At 49.9% G+C, this 16578-nt stretch overlaps 1 protein-coding gene across 9 annotated transcripts in view; it reads left to right on the top strand.

The window, feature by feature from the left end:
- Positions 1 to 16578, top strand: part of AGO2 (argonaute RISC catalytic component 2) — a 118601-nt gene that overhangs the window by 23895 nt on the left and 78128 nt on the right. The window contains exon 1 of one of the 9 annotated variants that reach the window (XM_055287392.2): positions 5024 to 5285. The exons of 6 other annotated variants lie outside the window; for them this stretch is intronic. The gene's annotated coding sequence lies outside the window, so the exon portion shown is untranslated. Of the gene's footprint in view, positions 1 to 5023; positions 5286 to 12161; positions 12269 to 14542; positions 14664 to 16578 lie in introns of those variants that run through there. 2 more of the 9 variants (XM_055287396.2, XM_055287395.2) reach the window with 2 other exon arrangements.

Raw genomic sequence — 16578 nt, 5'->3', positions numbered from 1 at the left:
GGCCCTGGGGACCCCCCTGAAGCTCCCCGGACCACACTTAGAGAACCGCTAAATCAGAAGACTCCTAACTCCTGTTCTGTTTAACTCAAATGATCCGCACGTGTGCATGTCTACTTAATCCCAGAGTGTTTTGGAGAGATGTTCCACTTTAATTAAATTGTATCATGATTTACAAACATGTTTGAACAAAACCACCCAAGAAGACCATCTGATTTGGAATCTAAAATCTCATCTGCATGGAGTGGCTGCCTGGCTGAGTCTGTGAGGGATTTGGGGGGCTGTGTGTTTTTTTCAAAGTCTTTGGATGGACTGTTGCTTTGAGCATATGAGGGGTTGGCCATGGGCAGGACAAGGGCTCCCAACCCCTCTGGTGCAGAGACAGTGGGGCCCAGGGGCCTGTCACCTTCAGGAACCAGCCTAGGCTGGGCCCGTGTTCTCTTCTGGGCTGTGGGTGTGGGAGCTGGGCTCCCTGCTCGTGGTGAAAATAGGCCGCTTTCAGGAGCAGTGTCTTCAGAGGGTTGGAATTCTCTTTGTGCTTTTTGTGAAGTCTTTAAGTTATTCTCTTATTAAGAAAGCCTCTGGCCAGGCATGGTGCCCCACACCTGTAATCCCAGCACTTTGGGAGGCTGAGGTGGGTGGATCACCTGAGGTCAGGAGTTGAATACCAGCCTGGTCAACATGGTGAAACCCCATCTCTACTGAAAATACAAACAATTAGCTGGGCATGGTGGTGGGCGCCTGTAATCCCAGCTACTCGGGAGGCTGAGGCAGGAGAAGCGCTTGAGCCCAGGAGGCAGAGGTTGCAGTGAGCCAAGATCACGTTCCTCCTTTTCCTGATCTCTTGTCTTTGCTATCTTTGGTTTTTGGTTTTGGAGGTTTTTGTTTTTGTTTCTTGAGATAAGATCTCGCTCTGTCACCCAGGCTGGAGTGCAGTGGCTGATCATAGCCCACTGCAGCCTCAACATCCCTGGCTCAAGCAATCCTCCTGCCTCAGCCTCTCAAGTAGCTGGGATTACGGGTATGCACCACCATACCTGGCTTTTTTTTTTTTTTTTTTTTTTTTTTTTGTAGATTCAAGGTCTTGCTGTATTTCCCAGGCTGGTTTTGAATTCCCGGGCTCAAACAATCGTCCTGCCTTGGGCTCCCACCATGCTGGGGTTACAGGTGTGAGCCCCCGTGCCTGGCTGTTGTAGTCTTTTTCCGTGCCAGGATTACAGGTGTGAGGCCCCGTGTCTGGCCATTGTAGTCTGTCTTTTTCTGTGCCGGGATTACAGGTGTGAGGCCCCGTGATTACAGGTGTGAGCCCTCGTGACTGGCCGTTGTAGTCTGTCTTTTGTCTTTTTCTGGGCAGTCATTCATTTGTTTGTACAGTTGATGTCTTGAGCACCTGCTCTGTGCTGGGCCCTCTTCTAGATGCTGAAGAGAAAGTAGCAACCAAAACAGACCATTCCTGCCCTCAGAGAGCTTATGATTGGGGGGATGGGATGGGCAGACAGACTCAGGAGGAAGTGCAGGGTGTGCGGAGGTAGGGTGTTAGGGAGGCCTCATTGAGATGGCAGATTCCTGAGGGAGTGAGGCCGCAGCTGTAGCAGAGGAAGAATTGATGGTGAGGCTGGTGCAGGAGCAGCGGGCAGGGTGATGGGCGGACCGCCATGCCGACCTGCTGTGGCCACACTCCTACTTGCAGAGTCTCAAGGTTGCCAGCTGTTTAGATGATACAGGCTGACTCCCAAGCATCGGCTGGAGCCCGTGTGATCTCCCCAGGCCACCCGGCAGGCCCCACTGCCCGCCCACCGCACTGCCGGGTGTGATGCCCATCCTGGGTTCCCCGTTTCTGCTCATGGAAATTCCTTCTTTCCAAGATTGGCTCAAAACGGGTTTCTTATGGAACTTTGCCAGATAGCTGAGGATCCCGCAGTCCTCTCTGCAGCCGCTTAGCACTTGGCTCACGCTGGCTTTTCCTTTCCCTTCTGGTGATATACACAAGCCTGTGGCCCCCAGGGAAGAGCTGGGAGGCTCTGAGGTAGCATCCTGCCCCCCCACCCAGGCCCCTGGCACAGCTGAGCCTCCAAGAGATGCTTGCCGGATCTGCAGACATTTTTTGGGGTCCCATGGGTGTTAGGCCTGGGGAGGCAGTGACCCACCGGTGGAACTGAGGCGGTGGGTGGGGAGGGCCTGTGGCGTATGTGAGAGGAGCAGGACCTCACCATGGGCCCCCTACACAGTTGCAGATTCTTGCGAGGGGTGCCCCATCACCCCACGGGGCTGATTCAGGTATCCAGACATTACCAGGATGCTGTTCTGTGACGCTTGCTGCCCTGGACCAGCTGGAAAGTAATAGATCTGGCAGGGACACCCCTCACTGCTTTCGTCTGACTCAGGACGTTTAACGGGTGCTGGATCAGTGACCCCAAACTGCAGGTGCTTGGCCTGCGCAGCGGAGGCTGGGGAATGGCACTTCCCCATGGATTGTCCTGGCTGGTGCCTGCCCAGGTGGCACTGGGCGCAGTCCCAGGTGGCACGCGGTGCCGCCAGCCATGACCTTCCCTCAGCCTAGACCTGCTCCATCCACGGTGTCTGCTTAGGTCCCCACCCCGGTCCCTGTTTGCTTGACGCCTGCCTGCTGGCTGCGGGCAGCTCAGGGCCCTGAATAGCGCTGGGAGGGGCACAGAGCCGGCGAAGCAGAGGAGCTGCAGACCTGTCTGTTGGGGTATCCATGGACGATTGTGGAGAAAACAGTAGAGGGTGACGTGGCTGATGTCCTTGGGACTGTGGTGATTTGCACAGAGAAGGAGCCCAAGGAAAGTGGCCACTGTGCTGCCAGAGCTCTGCACATTTGCTGCCTGCCCTGGGGATGTGACAGGAGACTGGAGCATGCTGGAGGGGAGAGAGGGCAGAATGGTAATAAATGGCAGTGTAAAAAGTGCCAAGTGTAGCATCCACCTCTGACAGGTTATCTCTGCCTGTCTAATGCTAATGTCTGAAAAACAACAGCTTTGCTTTCTCCAGACAGAGCTCACAAGCCCGGATCACCACGGTGTGTTTAGGAGTAGTGGTTAAAGATCTGAAGAATCTGTTGTTGCTGAGAATTCATTCATTCAATGTGTTCTTCACCAAAGGCCACAGGGGAAGGTATCAGTTCCTCCAGGGGGAGCATAAAGGAGCTCAGTGCTGAGGAGATTCATTGATTACTGATTAGATATTCCACATGTTTGTAAAACACGTGGAACAAAATGGACTGGTTTAAAGTACATAACTCAGCTGTGTTAAGTCCATCGTGATGCTGGGCGTGCATCACTCCATCTAGGTCCAGACGTTTCCATCGCCTGGAACAGAAGCCCTGTGTTCCATGAGCAGCTGCTTCCTATGGCCCCTCCCAGCCCCTGGCAACCACTGCTCTGTGCTCCATCTCCATAGAGTGGCCTGTCCTGGATGTTGCATGTGCCTGAGGTCATACATGTGGCTTTTTGTGTCTGGCCTCTTTCGCCTAACAATGCTCTAAAGGTTCATCCATGTCAAGCAGGTGCCAGTGCCCCATTCCTTTTCATGGGTGTGTAATATTCCACTGTCGTGATAGGACACATTTTGTTTATCCATTCGTCAGTGACATTTGTTTTTTTCCATACGTGTGTATATATATACATAATTTTTCTTTAAGAGGTAAGGGCGAGACAGGGTCTCACTAGGTTGCCCAGGCTGGAGTGCAGAAGCTATTCACAGGTACAGTCATAGCACACTACAGCCTCGAATTCTTAGATTCAGGCAGTCCTCCTGCCTCAGCCTCCTGAGTAGCTGGGACTTCATGTGGACACCGCTGCAACTGGCTCATTTTTAAATTACAGAATTTTTTTTTTTTTTTTTTTTTTTTTTGAGACGGAGTTTCACTCTTGTTGCCCAGGTTGGAGTGCAATGACATGATCTCAGCTCACTGCAACCTCCGCCTCCCGGCTTCAAGCGATTCTCCTGCCTCACTACTGGCTAATTTTGTATTTTTAGTAGAGACGGGGTTTCTCCACGTTGGTCAGGCTGGTCTCCAACTCCCGACCTCAGGTGATCCACCCACCTCAGCCTCCCAAAGTGCTGGGATTACAGGCGTGAGCCACCGTTCCCAGCCTTAAATTATAGAATTTTTAAATCATTATTATTATTTTGAGACAGTCTTGCTCTGTCACCCAGGCTGGAGCACAGTGGTGTGATCTCGGCTCACCACGACCTCCGTCTCCCAGGTTCAAGCAACTCTCCTGTCTCAGCCTCCCGAGGAGCTAGGACTACAGGCACATGCCACCACACCCGGCTAATTTTTGTATTTTTAGTAGAGACGGGGTTTTGCCATATTGGTCAGGCTGGTCTCGAACTCCTGACCTCAGGTGATTGGCCCACCTCGGCCTCCCAAAGTGCTGGGATTACAGGCGTGAGCCACCGCGCCTAGCCAATTATAGAATTTTTAATTTGCTATGCTTCCAAGCCTTGCCAATATGATAACTTTGTAACTTTGTCGGAATGTATAGGCTTAGTTTGGCTGTTTTTTTTCACATTGTGCTGAAAGCATCAACTTTTGGAGAATGTTTAGTGAGTCCTCAATGTTGTGGAGGGGTTCTTGGAAACTGCGTTTTTAAGCAAAACAAAGTACATCAGGTTCTTGAATAATGTTGTTTTGTTATGATGTTGATTAGGAAAAAAATGGATTTGTTAAACATCATGTCACTTAAACTTGCTGTTACCAAGAACTGCCAACAGTGTTAAGTGAACTGCGTGCTCCTCGCTTGCTCTCACAGTAGGTGGGGGCTCCATGCTCCTGCCTGCAAGTTCCTCCTGCACTGGGAATGGGTAGAGGCATCTCCCTGGGTCCCCTCCTTAGGCATCAGAACCTACTTGGTTTCTTCAGACAAATTAAAATGTCATCGATGCCCTGGAAGGATATACTTCAGTGGTATTTCTGGCATATTTAATTATGGAAAAAATCTTACCTTGTTTGTAGTAAACCTTTCTGAGTTGCAAATATTCTACTGTGAGCGTGATTGATTTATAATTACGAAAAAGCAACTTAGTTTGCATGATTTGTTGATAGCACTGGTCATGTTGAGTATATGTGGAGCCTCGACGGCATGGAATATTGAGCAGAGTGCGGAAAATAAAGCGGTTTTTGACACCGTGCTTCATTTTGCAGGTACTAACTGACTTGTCCATTTGCTAAGCTTCATCCCACCGGGCAGTTTTCCTGCACAACAGCTGTTACAGTCCCATTCTCACCTGGCCCCTGTGCCAGTTCGGAAGCCTTTGAGCAGGTTTGTAGCTTTCTCCTCCCTTCCTGCAGTGCCTTTAATTTAGCTTCATCAGCCACTTGTCATCATTCCTTTTCTCGTCCAAGTTTATAGTCAAGAGCGATGGCTGGGAACTAGAGCCACCCCTGGACCAGCGGGTGGGGTCTTCATCAGCTGGGTCCCAGCATGGCTTCTGACCTACTGCTGGGCACCCCTGCCAGAGCTGCAGACACTCCTCTAGAAGACAGCAGTGGTGGCCTTGCACAGCCTCAGACACACCTGGCCTGGTATCCCCGTGCGTCCTCCCTACCCCAGAGCCCTGCATCCCCGTCTATCTTCAGCCCAGGCTGGGTTAGCCCATTTCACTTTGGTCATTCCTTCATTTGCTGATATATTTTTTTAAGCTTTAGAAAATACTTTTAAGCGCAGGTGCATTGGCTCACACCTGTAATTGCAGCACTTTGGGAGGCTGACGCAGGCAGATTGCTTAAGCTCAGGAGTTCAAGACCAGCCTGGGCAACATGGTGAAACCCCGTCTCTACCAAAAATACAAAAAATTAGCCAGGCGTGGTGGTGCACACCTGTGCTCCCAGCTACTCAGGAGGCTGAGGTGGGAAGATTGCTTGAGCCTGGGAGGCGGAAGTTGCAGGCAGCCGAGATTGTACCACTGCATTCCAGCTTTGGTAACAGAGCAGGACCCCACCTCAAAAAGGAGAAAAAAAAAACTTCTAAATTTCAAATATGTATGAAAGGAGAGAAAGTCTAACATATCCGCCATAGCCAGTCTTATCTCCTTACCTGAATATTTTGAAGCAAATCCCACATATTGCACATTTATGCAGAGATACTTAAGTGTATATCTCTGAAAGACGAGGAGTCTTTTAAAAAACTGAATCACAGTTCTATGACCCATGATAAATGATCATTCCTTGATGGCACCAAATACAGTCACGGGTTTTCCTAGTTGTCTTGAAAATGCCTTTTTTTTGAGACGGAGTCTCGCTCTGTTGCCCAGGCTGGAGTGCAGTGGCATGATCTCGGCTCACTGCAAGCTCCGCCTCCCAGGTTCACTCCATTCTCCTGTCTCAGCCTCCTGTGTAGCTGGGACTATAGGCACCCGCCACCACGCCCGGCTAATTTTTTTGTATTTTTAGTAGAGACGAGGTTTCACCGTGTTGGCCGGTATGGTCTCGATCTCCTGACCTCATGATCCACCCGTCTCAACCTCACAAAGTGCTGGGATTACAGGCATGAGCCACCACACCCGGCCTAATTTTTGTATTTTTAGTAGAGATGAGGTTTCACCATGTTGGCCAGGCTGGTCTTGAACTCCTGACCTCGTGATCCGCCCACCTTGGCCTCCCAAAGTGCTGGGATTACAGGCGTGGGCCACTGCGCCTGGCCAAAAATGCCTTTTTATTGTTGCTTTGTTTGAATCGGTATTTGTACACATAATTAGCTGTTAATTTCAACATACCTAAGCATTTTTGCTTACGTAATTTTCAAGTTCTTGAACATGAACTCCCAGCTGGACGAAAGGTGCCACTGAGCAGAGACCAGCATGGTGCTTCTAACTTTCCGACAGTACACAGCACGCTGCGCTCATTCTGATGAGTTTGAGAAAATAACTGCTCCATTGCGTTGTTTCCCTGGTGCACCTCAAGGTCTTGCGGCCTACAGCAGCATTTCCTACTGTGTCAGCCTCCAGGGCTTCTGGGGCTGCATGACCCAGAGGGACATCTGGTCAGAGGCCAACTTAGCCTCTCGGCCACCTTGGCTGGGGCCTTTCATGGGCCTGGATGATGGGCCCAATCCATGCAGCTCCTTCACCCTGAGGGAGGGGCAGCTCATCCCTGGGAGGCAGGAGTCCCAGCAGAGGGCACAGCAGAAGCAGCTGGCACCTTTGCAAACCCTGGGGGATGCGGAACAGTCACACCTGTGCCGTTTGCCAGGCAAGGCACATGGCTGATGTGCAGTCTGTGGAAGGGGCCGCACAGTTGCAGGGCGAAGGGTGAGGACACAAGGAGGCCCCCAGCCCAGCCCACCACAGCAGCATGGGGCTGGAGCAAGCCCCTCTTGAGGGAGTCTGTTAAATCTGGCCCCAATGGAGCGCAGACAACAGCTGCAGTGCGGATGAGCCTCAAGGACAGCAGGCCACGTGAGGGGGACCAGGCAGAGGGCCACGTGCACGGCTCCACCTCTGGAAATGTCCAGAACAGGCAGAGCCATTGAGACAGAATGCAGGTGCGTGTGCCAAGGCCTGGGCTTTGGAGGAAACGGGGTGTGACTGCTTAGTGGGCACGTGGCTGCTTTTGGGGGTGACGAAGGTGCCCAGGAATTGAGTGGTTGTGTTGGTTACACAACAACGTGGATGTGCTAAAGGCCACCTCAGTGTACACTGGAAAATGACTAAGGTGGTAAATTTATCTGAATTTTAACAAGGAGAAAAAAACCTGGCCCTAGATCCCTCCTCCCATGCACATTTATCATCCCAGCTCCGCAAACACAGCCCGGTGTGGAGCTTGAAGGCACCACGCACTCCACTTTGAGGTGTGTGTTTTTGGCTGACAGACTTCCCGATGAGATCTGGGGTTCCACCGTCTGCTGAGCCAGGTCCACAGGGCCAGATTAGATCCCATCTTTAATCTCCGCCACACCGCCCTGGGGGCCTGAGTCAACCCGCACCATCTGAGGCCCCCACCAATTCTGGGCCGGTCTCTGAAGTTGGGGCCAGCAGCAGGCCTGCCTTTCAGATAGCAAATAATAGAAGGAAATCCATAATTATGTCATATAAAAGATGCGGCCAGAACACTGCACATGGCACGGCCTGTGATCCAAAATGCATGCAGGCATCGTCGTTAACTTTTCTTCAGTCTTCTGAGGAAGTAGAACACCGTTTCGATTTGTTTTAAATTGTGAGCTCGTCTCTCTTCAGGAAGGAATTGATCAAAGAAGAAAACACTCCTGGATGTTTTGTCTGCTTGATTTTCAGCAATTTACTCCTAATTAATTATTCTGACTAGGAAAAAAATGGTACCTCTCCGGGATGCCAGTGTTTAGAATTGACATTTCAAGTAGCTGGTTGGACAAATTGGGGAAATTTTCTGATTTCTGTCATTTGTTAAATTTGCTTTTAAGTATCCCTCAGGGAGCTGTATTCATTCCAAGTGCGGGGAATTAAAGTTGAATCTCCATGCAATTGAATTAGCCTGAGCCACAGGGATGGGCTGCAGAAACCTGCTGAAGCTTACAGGGAGATTTTACTTAAAGCTAAAGCTTATTTCACGGAGTCTGTTCTGACGGTTTTCTAACGCCACCGTGATGTACAGTTTACTGTTTCACATGTGCTCTGTTTTATTAACATTGGAACAGTACTTCTTTTCACAATGTACGGTGATTGTAATTTAAGATAAATGTGGGAGTAGTCTTATACCTAAGGAAATGTTGAGTCGAAATGCTGGATTTCTAAATATATCACTGGGGAGAGGACAGTTTTTTCCCTTTATAATGACAGTGTTGCCAACATGACCTTATAGCTATGTAGGCTGGGGATATTTTGACATGTAGTAGGAAAATGTCACAGAAGAGATAACATCAATAGAGGCTAAATTTTCCCATGATATTTATTTTTAACATCTATTCTACTCTGTTAAAAAACAAGGACCCTCATGTGTTCATGTGGAAAACATAGTGACTAGGGAGGGAGGGATGTGATCATTGTGATGGATGAAGTTCTTGAAACAAATAGATGCAAACGCAGTGGCTCTTGCAGGAATCCAAGCCCTGTAGAAGCTTATTTTTCCTTCATGTAAATTTCCAGGGCTGTGTGGGCTTAGCTGCTCTGCTCCATGCAGCTATTCAGGGATTCAGGCTGCAGGGCATCTTCAACCCAAAGGGGAAAGACGGTGGAGGAGGAGGCTGTGAGGTTTCTGTGTGCTGGCCCGCCGCTGACCTTCCTATCATGTAAACCCACCAAAGCAGGGTACCTTACCTAGGGGTAGAAAATATTTGGGGGGAAAAAGCAATAAAAAAAATTCTAAAATTTTAAAGTACAGTAGAATAACTATTTACATAGCGTTTGTTTTAGGTATCGTAAGTAATCTAGAGCTGATACAAGGTAGATGGGAGGATGTGTTCAGGTTCTAGGCAAACACGAAGAGACGACTGTAGCTGGCAGACGCATGCTCTGTTGCTCCAGAAAAAGAAGCAACCAGGCTGGGGCAGACAGCCCGGACTGCCATGGTTGGGGAGCGAAGGGAAAATCAGAACCTACCTGGAGACCATTCACCATATGGTTCACATCCATCAGCCTAGCACTTGCCAGGCATGATTCTTTTTTTTTTTTTTTTCCGAGACGGAATCTCGCTCTGTCGCCCAGGCTGGAGTGCAGTGGCGCGATCTCAGCTCACTGCAAGCTCCGCCTCCCGGTTCACGCCATTCTCCTGCCTCAGCCTCTCCGAGTAGCTGGGACTACAGGCGCCCGCCACCACGCCCGGCTAATTTTTTTTTATTTTTAGTAGAGACGGGGTTTCACTGTGGTCTCGATCTCCTGACCTCGTGATCTGCCCGCCTCGGCCTCCCAAAGTGCTGGGATTACAAGTGTGAGCCACCACGCCCGGCCCTTGCCAGTCAAGATTCTAAGCCCTGGGATAGACCAGGGGGCAGAAACAGAGACATTTCTCTTTGGGGTGTGCCTAGTGCAGGGAGGACCGGAGAGGTAGTGTGCCAGGTGGGAAGCACTGTGGAGGCGAGCACAGTGGGGGGGAGCTGCTGGGGGCATGCACCGTTTTTAACAAGCCAGTCAGCAGTCTCCAAGGAGGTGACATTGAACAAAGACCTGAAGGAGGTGAGTGGGTGAGCAAACCGCAGGGATTTGAGGAAAGAGTAGACAGGAAGTGCAAAGGCCCTGGGGCAGGAGTGCGTTGAGTGCCTTGTGGCCGGAGAGCCTCGGAACCCGTGGGAACCCGGTTGTCTCCAGGTGCAGATGAGATGCCACTGGGAGACTTGAGAGTGGAGGGATGACCCACTCGCCCTTCCTGGTATCACTGGCTGCTGTGTGGACGCAGGGGGTCCTGGTAGGTACTGTGAAGTGATCCAGCTGGGAGAAGCTGATGGCTCTGGCCTGCATGCAAATGGTGGAGGTGAAGTTGACAGATTCTAGACACAATTTGAATTCTTTTTTTTTTGTTTGTTTGTTTGTTTTTGAGACGGAGCCTTACTCTGTCGCCCAGGCTGGTGTGCAGTGGTGTGATCTCGGCTCACTGCAACCTCTGACTCCCCGTCAATCCTACGGGGTCTTGGTGACCCACTCACAGGGGTTTGAAGGAGGCAGAGCAGAGAGAGGGGACATAGGATGGACGTGGCACCAGCAGACATGGAGGCCTCTTTCCAGAAGGATGTAATTCTCCTCCGAATGGGAAAACAGAGTGTGTTTTGGAATTTTTTTTTTTTTTTTTTTTGACAGGGAGTTTCGCTCTTGTTGCCCAGGCTGGAGTGCGGTGGCGCAATCTCGGCTCACTGCAACCACTGCCTTCCGGGTTCAAGCAATTCTCCTGCCTCAGCCTCCCGAGTAGCTGGGATTACAGGCATGCACCACCACACCCAGCTAATTTTGTATTTTTAGCAGAGATGGTATTTCTCCATGTTGGTCAGGCTGGTCTCGAACTCCCGACCTCAGGTGATCTGCCCGCCTCAGCCTCCCAAAGTGCTGGGATTACAGGCGTGAGCCACCGTGCCTGGCCTGTGTTTTGGATCTTTGGACCCCATGGCGCTGACTCCTCCATGTGCTGCAGGAGTCTGAACAGAGGCCACAGTTAACAAGGCTGGGAAGCAGAGGCCTCGCCAAGTGCAGGAGTCATTAAACGACGCGTCTTTCAAGTAGACTTCATACCTGTCCCACTTTTGTGCCTTACAGCATTTGTTGTTTGTAAATGACATCTTTGTAAAAAAAATAACTTTTCTAATCGTTGCTCACACATACGAACGCGTTGTGGTTCAGCAAGCTGGCTGGATTCTTTCTGGCTCTCACAGTGTGCCTGCCAAGCCGTCTCATCTTCACAGAGGCCATCACGTCGTCTGCATGTGTCTTTGTGTCCATTTGCCTTTTAAATCATGAGAGGGCAGGGCACGGTGGCTCATGCCTGTAATCGCAGCACTTTGGGAGGCCGAGAGATCCAGATCACTTGAGGTCAAGGTTTCAAGACCAACTTGGCCAACACGGTGAAACCCCCATCTCTGCGAAAAATACAAAAGTTAGTCTGGTGTGGTGGTGGGTGCCTGTAATCCCAGCTATTCTGGAGGCCAAGGCAGGAGGATCGCTTGAACCCGGAAGGCAGCGGTTACAGTGAGCCGAGATTGCGCCACTGTACTCTAGCCTGGGAGACAGACTGAGAACCTTGTCTCGGGGAAAAACAAACAAACCAAAAAATCATGAGAGAGTCTTGATTTCCAGACAGGTGAAAAGATGTAGATCATATAAGGGATGTCCGCACACCAGGCACCTCATTTAGAGAAATGGCTTTGAGCACCCCGGATGAGTGTGTTAAATTTCTCGCTTAGGTGGTGGCCTGGACCCTATAGGTAGTGTAAATTCAAAACGCAAATCTGGGAGTGTCAGACCCGGAGCTGCAGGTTTTAGGGGGTTGGGGGCATTCACAGGCCCTCCTGCTTTTTCTTCTTTCAGCTCTGGCTGCTCTTGGGCAGGCTTCGTCTTCATCATCACAAAAGATGTGGAGCCCTTGGAATCCAACAGACTTTGTTTCAGATTCCAGCACACGTCTTTCTGCTGTGGCCTGAGTGGTTACTTTGGCTTCCCCCGTCTCATGTATGAAACGAGCAGGTGATAATCCTGGTCACAGGATTCTGCCTTCTGGTTAAGAAACCGCAGCGGCGCCACCACATAACGGACGCTCAGCGCACATCTCTTTTAGATGCCGGCCTGTCGGTGGGATGGCAGAAGCTATTCAGATGTGGTGACGATTCTGCTCTGGGGACTGCTTCCCGAACGGGTGCATCCTGCCAGATTTTAACACTGCTGGGCTTCGTGAGTGGTGGCAAGATGAGGAGGCCGACCCTGTCCTCACTGGGCTCCAGGTCTGCCTGTGAGCTCCGGAGGGCAGCATAGAGTGGCCTCAGCGTGAGCAGCAGGATGGGAGCCTCAAGGAGGGAGAGCTGGGTTTGGAGAAAGTTGCCTCTGTTGTCGCGTTTCTGTCATTGAGCAGATTGAGCAAAAGCAGAGGCATGGGGAGGCTGGTGGTGCGAGCCCACGGTAGCCATGAGTCCTGCAAGGAGGTGTCTGGGTTTGGGCCCTGAAAACTTTGGAGAAGAGGTGGCTCTGCTGTGCAGTTGTCTTGTGCCATTTAAGGTAATTCTGCCCTGTTGGGGCAGGTGTAGCTCCAGCTTTCAGAGGAGGAAAAGGGGTTGGGGGGTGGCAGGCAGAGGAAGCAGCAGGCCAGAGTCCCAGAGCAGGCGGAGAGCAGCCAGCACGCACTTTCTCCTGGTGGGGCTCAGACAGGGCTCGGCACCAGGGCTGTCGCGCAAGCGGGAGGAGGAGCCGCGGCTCCGGGGTGCGGTGCTGCCGCGCGTAGAGTAGACCGGCGGTGCTACCGCACCGTGGGCTTGTACGCACAGGGAAATGGAGGCACTCCCAGAGGAGCTGAGTGTCAGGCCTGGCACAGGTTGGAGAAGGGCTAGGCATTCTCCTGGTAAAACCGTAGGAAAGATGGTTGCGAAGCAGGAGAGATGCAGAGTCTCTCCGGGTAGAAATGTCAGCAGCATTTGGTTCTCCTCAAGTAATGGAACGCAAACGTCTGCTTCCTGTTGGGTCCTGCTGCCTTTGCCGAAGAGAATTGTTTTTGGTGCTGTGGCTTCAGAACACCTGAATGCAGCCCTGGAAGTGGTCCTCCAGCACAGAACACGCCGTCTCGGGGTTCAGACATCTTCCCATACGGGTCGTGGATGCTCTTGTGGGTGTCTTGTTTCCTGACCCGGAGGTCGGCAGTGGCTGAGCTGCTGTGTGGGACCCCAGTCCCTCTTGCTGTCCTGTGTCATCTCCTCCTTCCTCACCCTCCTGGGTTAGATCTTGTACAATAGTAAGCTCAGTGTTGGACCTGGCACCCAGAAAGGAGAGCCGTGCGCCCTGCAGCCCAGCACGGGGCCCCGCCAAGCATCCGCTGGCACTGGCACTGGCATCTGCTGTGAGGCCCCTGGCGGGCAGGGTCATCTCTTGGTCCTCCCAGGTGGCAGATGACGCAACAGCCCGGTGATGAGTGGAACAGGCGTGTGCGTTTCAGCAGATGAGCAGGAGATGTTGATGGATTTTGCTGCCCCGCTGATAAAAATAGACATTTATTCTTTTCAAGACAGGCAGAAAGGCTAAGATGTGTTAGTAGCCCTGTGGGACGGAACTCAGATGGCAGTTTTTCATTTTTGATGTCTTTTTTTTTTTTTTCTTGATTCCTTTTCTCTTAAAATTAGGCCTCACAAGCTAATCCTGTAGATCAGGCTGAAGCTGACAGGAGTGAGCCTGAGATTTCTGAATGCTCATTTATTTCTCCTTCCATCGTCGAGATTCAGGCTTTAATCCAGGAGGCCGTCCCCCAGGAAAAGGCCCCCACTCAGGCAGGGAGGCCAGGGGTGGCCCCGCCCAGCCCCCGTCGGTGTCCGTAGCTGCTGCTAGAAACGGAGTCAGAGAAAGTAATGTCCGCCAGACTTCAACTCCAGCTGGGTGTGAGCACCTTGTGCCACCGCTCCCCACACCGCCCTGCATCCGTGCTGCGCTGCGTTGGCACTGGAGAGCCTGGGAGGCTCTGGGAATTGGAATCCCTGGCTGTGCTTGCCGGAAAGGGTGTATGTAAATGAGGCGGTTTTCCTGCCACCTCTGCAGATGATTTAGCCCAGCAAGTGTGAAGAGGGAGGGAATGTCCCTGCCAGAGCTGGGACACAGTGCAGGGGCGTGGTTATAAATGAACGAAACAGCTCTTCTGCTGAGTTTTTTTTTCTTCTATACAATTCCTCTGTGAGTTCCCTTTAACCATGATGTACAACGCACATTGTGGCTTTAGTCTTCTATTTCATACAACATGTTCACCAGCAACGGTGTAGAACAGTCTGCATCCTGGCTGGCTGGCACCCTCAGGCAGGTCTCCCCGGGCTGGTGGGCACCAGGGGAGTTCTCCCGGACAGGGCTGTGTCTCGCAGGATGAGACAGCGGTCATGACGACACAGCAGCCATGCAATGATGTGGGCTCATCCCCCACCCCGGCCACTTGCCTCTCCCCTGCTGCTCCACTGACTCCTCCCAGCCTGCATGTGACCCGGACGTGCTGCCTCACCTGTCGATACCACTTTGTTCATCTGTGAGACTATGCTGGGAAAATAGGCTCACTGCAGATCTTGCATTGGGTACTTTTTAAATCTCTCTGGGCATCTGTTAAATGGCGTAATGACTATCTGTGCTTACATCTTAAGCTTCTATTTTCTGTTTGTTTGTTTTTTGAGATGGAGTTTTGCTCTTGTTGCCCAGGCTGGAGTGCAATGGTGCCATCTCGGCTCACCACAACTTCCAGGGTTCAAGGGTTTATCAAGCCTCCAGGGTTCAAGCGATTATCCTGCCTCAGCCTCCTGAGTAGCTGGAATTACAGGCATGCGCCACCACGCCTGGCTAATTTTGTATTTTTAGTAGAGATGGGGTTTTACCATGTTGGTCAGGCTGGTATCGAACTCCCGACCTCAGATGGTCTGCCCGCCTCTGCCTCCCAAAGTGTTGGGATTACAGGCGTGAGCCACCACACCCAGCCAGCTTCTGTTTTCTTTAACTTAGGGATATGTCAGAGAAAAATAGAATGATGTATCCAACACTCATCCTCATCCCAGAGTTTGTTCATTTTTTTTAATAATTTAGTTTTAAATAACAAATATAATAAACCTTAAAAAAATACAGAAGCACAGCCACGTGCAGTGGCTCACGCCTGTAATCCCAACACTTTGGGAGGCCGACGCAGGAGGATCGCTTGAACCCGAGAGTTTGAGACCAGCCTGGACAACACAGGAGGGCTCCATCTCTACAATATGTGTGTGTGTGTGTGTGTGTATATTATATATATTATATATATATATATATAGTATATTATATATATTATATATATAGTATATTATATATATATAATATATTGTATATATATATAATATATAGTATATTATATATAATATATTGTATATATATATATAATATATAGTATATTATATATAATATATTGTATATATAATATATAGTATATTATATATTATATTTATATTATATTATATATTATATTTATGTTATATTATATTATATTATATTATATTATATTATATTATATATAGATAGCCTGGCATGGTGGCACACGCCTGTAGTCCCAGCTATTCGGGAGGCTGGGACAGGAGGAATCACTTGAGCCCTATGATCGCACCACTGCACTTCAGCTTCGGAAACAGAGTGAGACTCTGTCTCATAAAATAAAAAAATAAATAAAATAAGATATAAAATGAATAAATAGAAGCATAAAGAAGAGTAGAAAGACTATAGCTTGACCACTCAGGAATAATCACGATAAATATTTTGTTTTATAATTCTTCTGTAAGTTTTCCCTTTCATACCCCAAACGTGTATGTGTGTATAATATAGGACAGATGGGATTGCATCAAACACCATTCTGAAGCTTTTTCCCACTTACCAACACACGGAGCTCTTCCTGTGTAATTGATGGAGAAGCAGTGTCACTGAACTCTCCTCACAGTTCATTTAACCCATTTTCTACTGATGGACCTTTCAGTCCTTCTCAGTCTTTTCATGTGTAGACGCCTGAGTATTTCCTTAGGACAAATGCCTAGATGTTGAATTACCAGATCAAAAGGCTTGTAATTTTAAAAGGCTTCTGAAACAAACTTGAAATCTCCCCACATGGATGGGAGTGGCCATTTTTTCTCATATGCACTATCCAGTCATATCCCTCACCATTTCCTGTTGGAGTTTTTTATTTCATTAATTTATATAAACTCTGTATATGTACATTTATACCTTTAGGTTTGTGTATTTATGATGTCATAAAAATTTCCCAGTTGGTCATGCAGTTAGAGAAATACACACACACACACACACACACAGTTTTTTTCTTTCCCTCGAGATGGTGTCTCACTGTGTCAGCCAGGCTGGAGTGCAGTGGCATGATCTCGGATCACTGCAGCCTTGACCTCCCCAGGCTCAAGTGATCCTCCCATCTCAGCAGCCCCAAGTAGCTGGGACTACGGATGCATGCCACCATGACCGGCTAATGTTCTA

The sequence above is a fragment of the Symphalangus syndactylus genome, chromosome 7 (genome assembly GCF_028878055.3).
Source record: "Symphalangus syndactylus isolate Jambi chromosome 7, NHGRI_mSymSyn1-v2.1_pri, whole genome shotgun sequence".
Classification (NCBI taxonomy): domain Eukaryota; kingdom Metazoa; phylum Chordata; class Mammalia; order Primates; family Hylobatidae; genus Symphalangus; species Symphalangus syndactylus.
The sequence above is the reverse complement of the archived record's forward strand: the minus strand, read 5'-3'. Positions and strand labels throughout refer to the sequence as shown.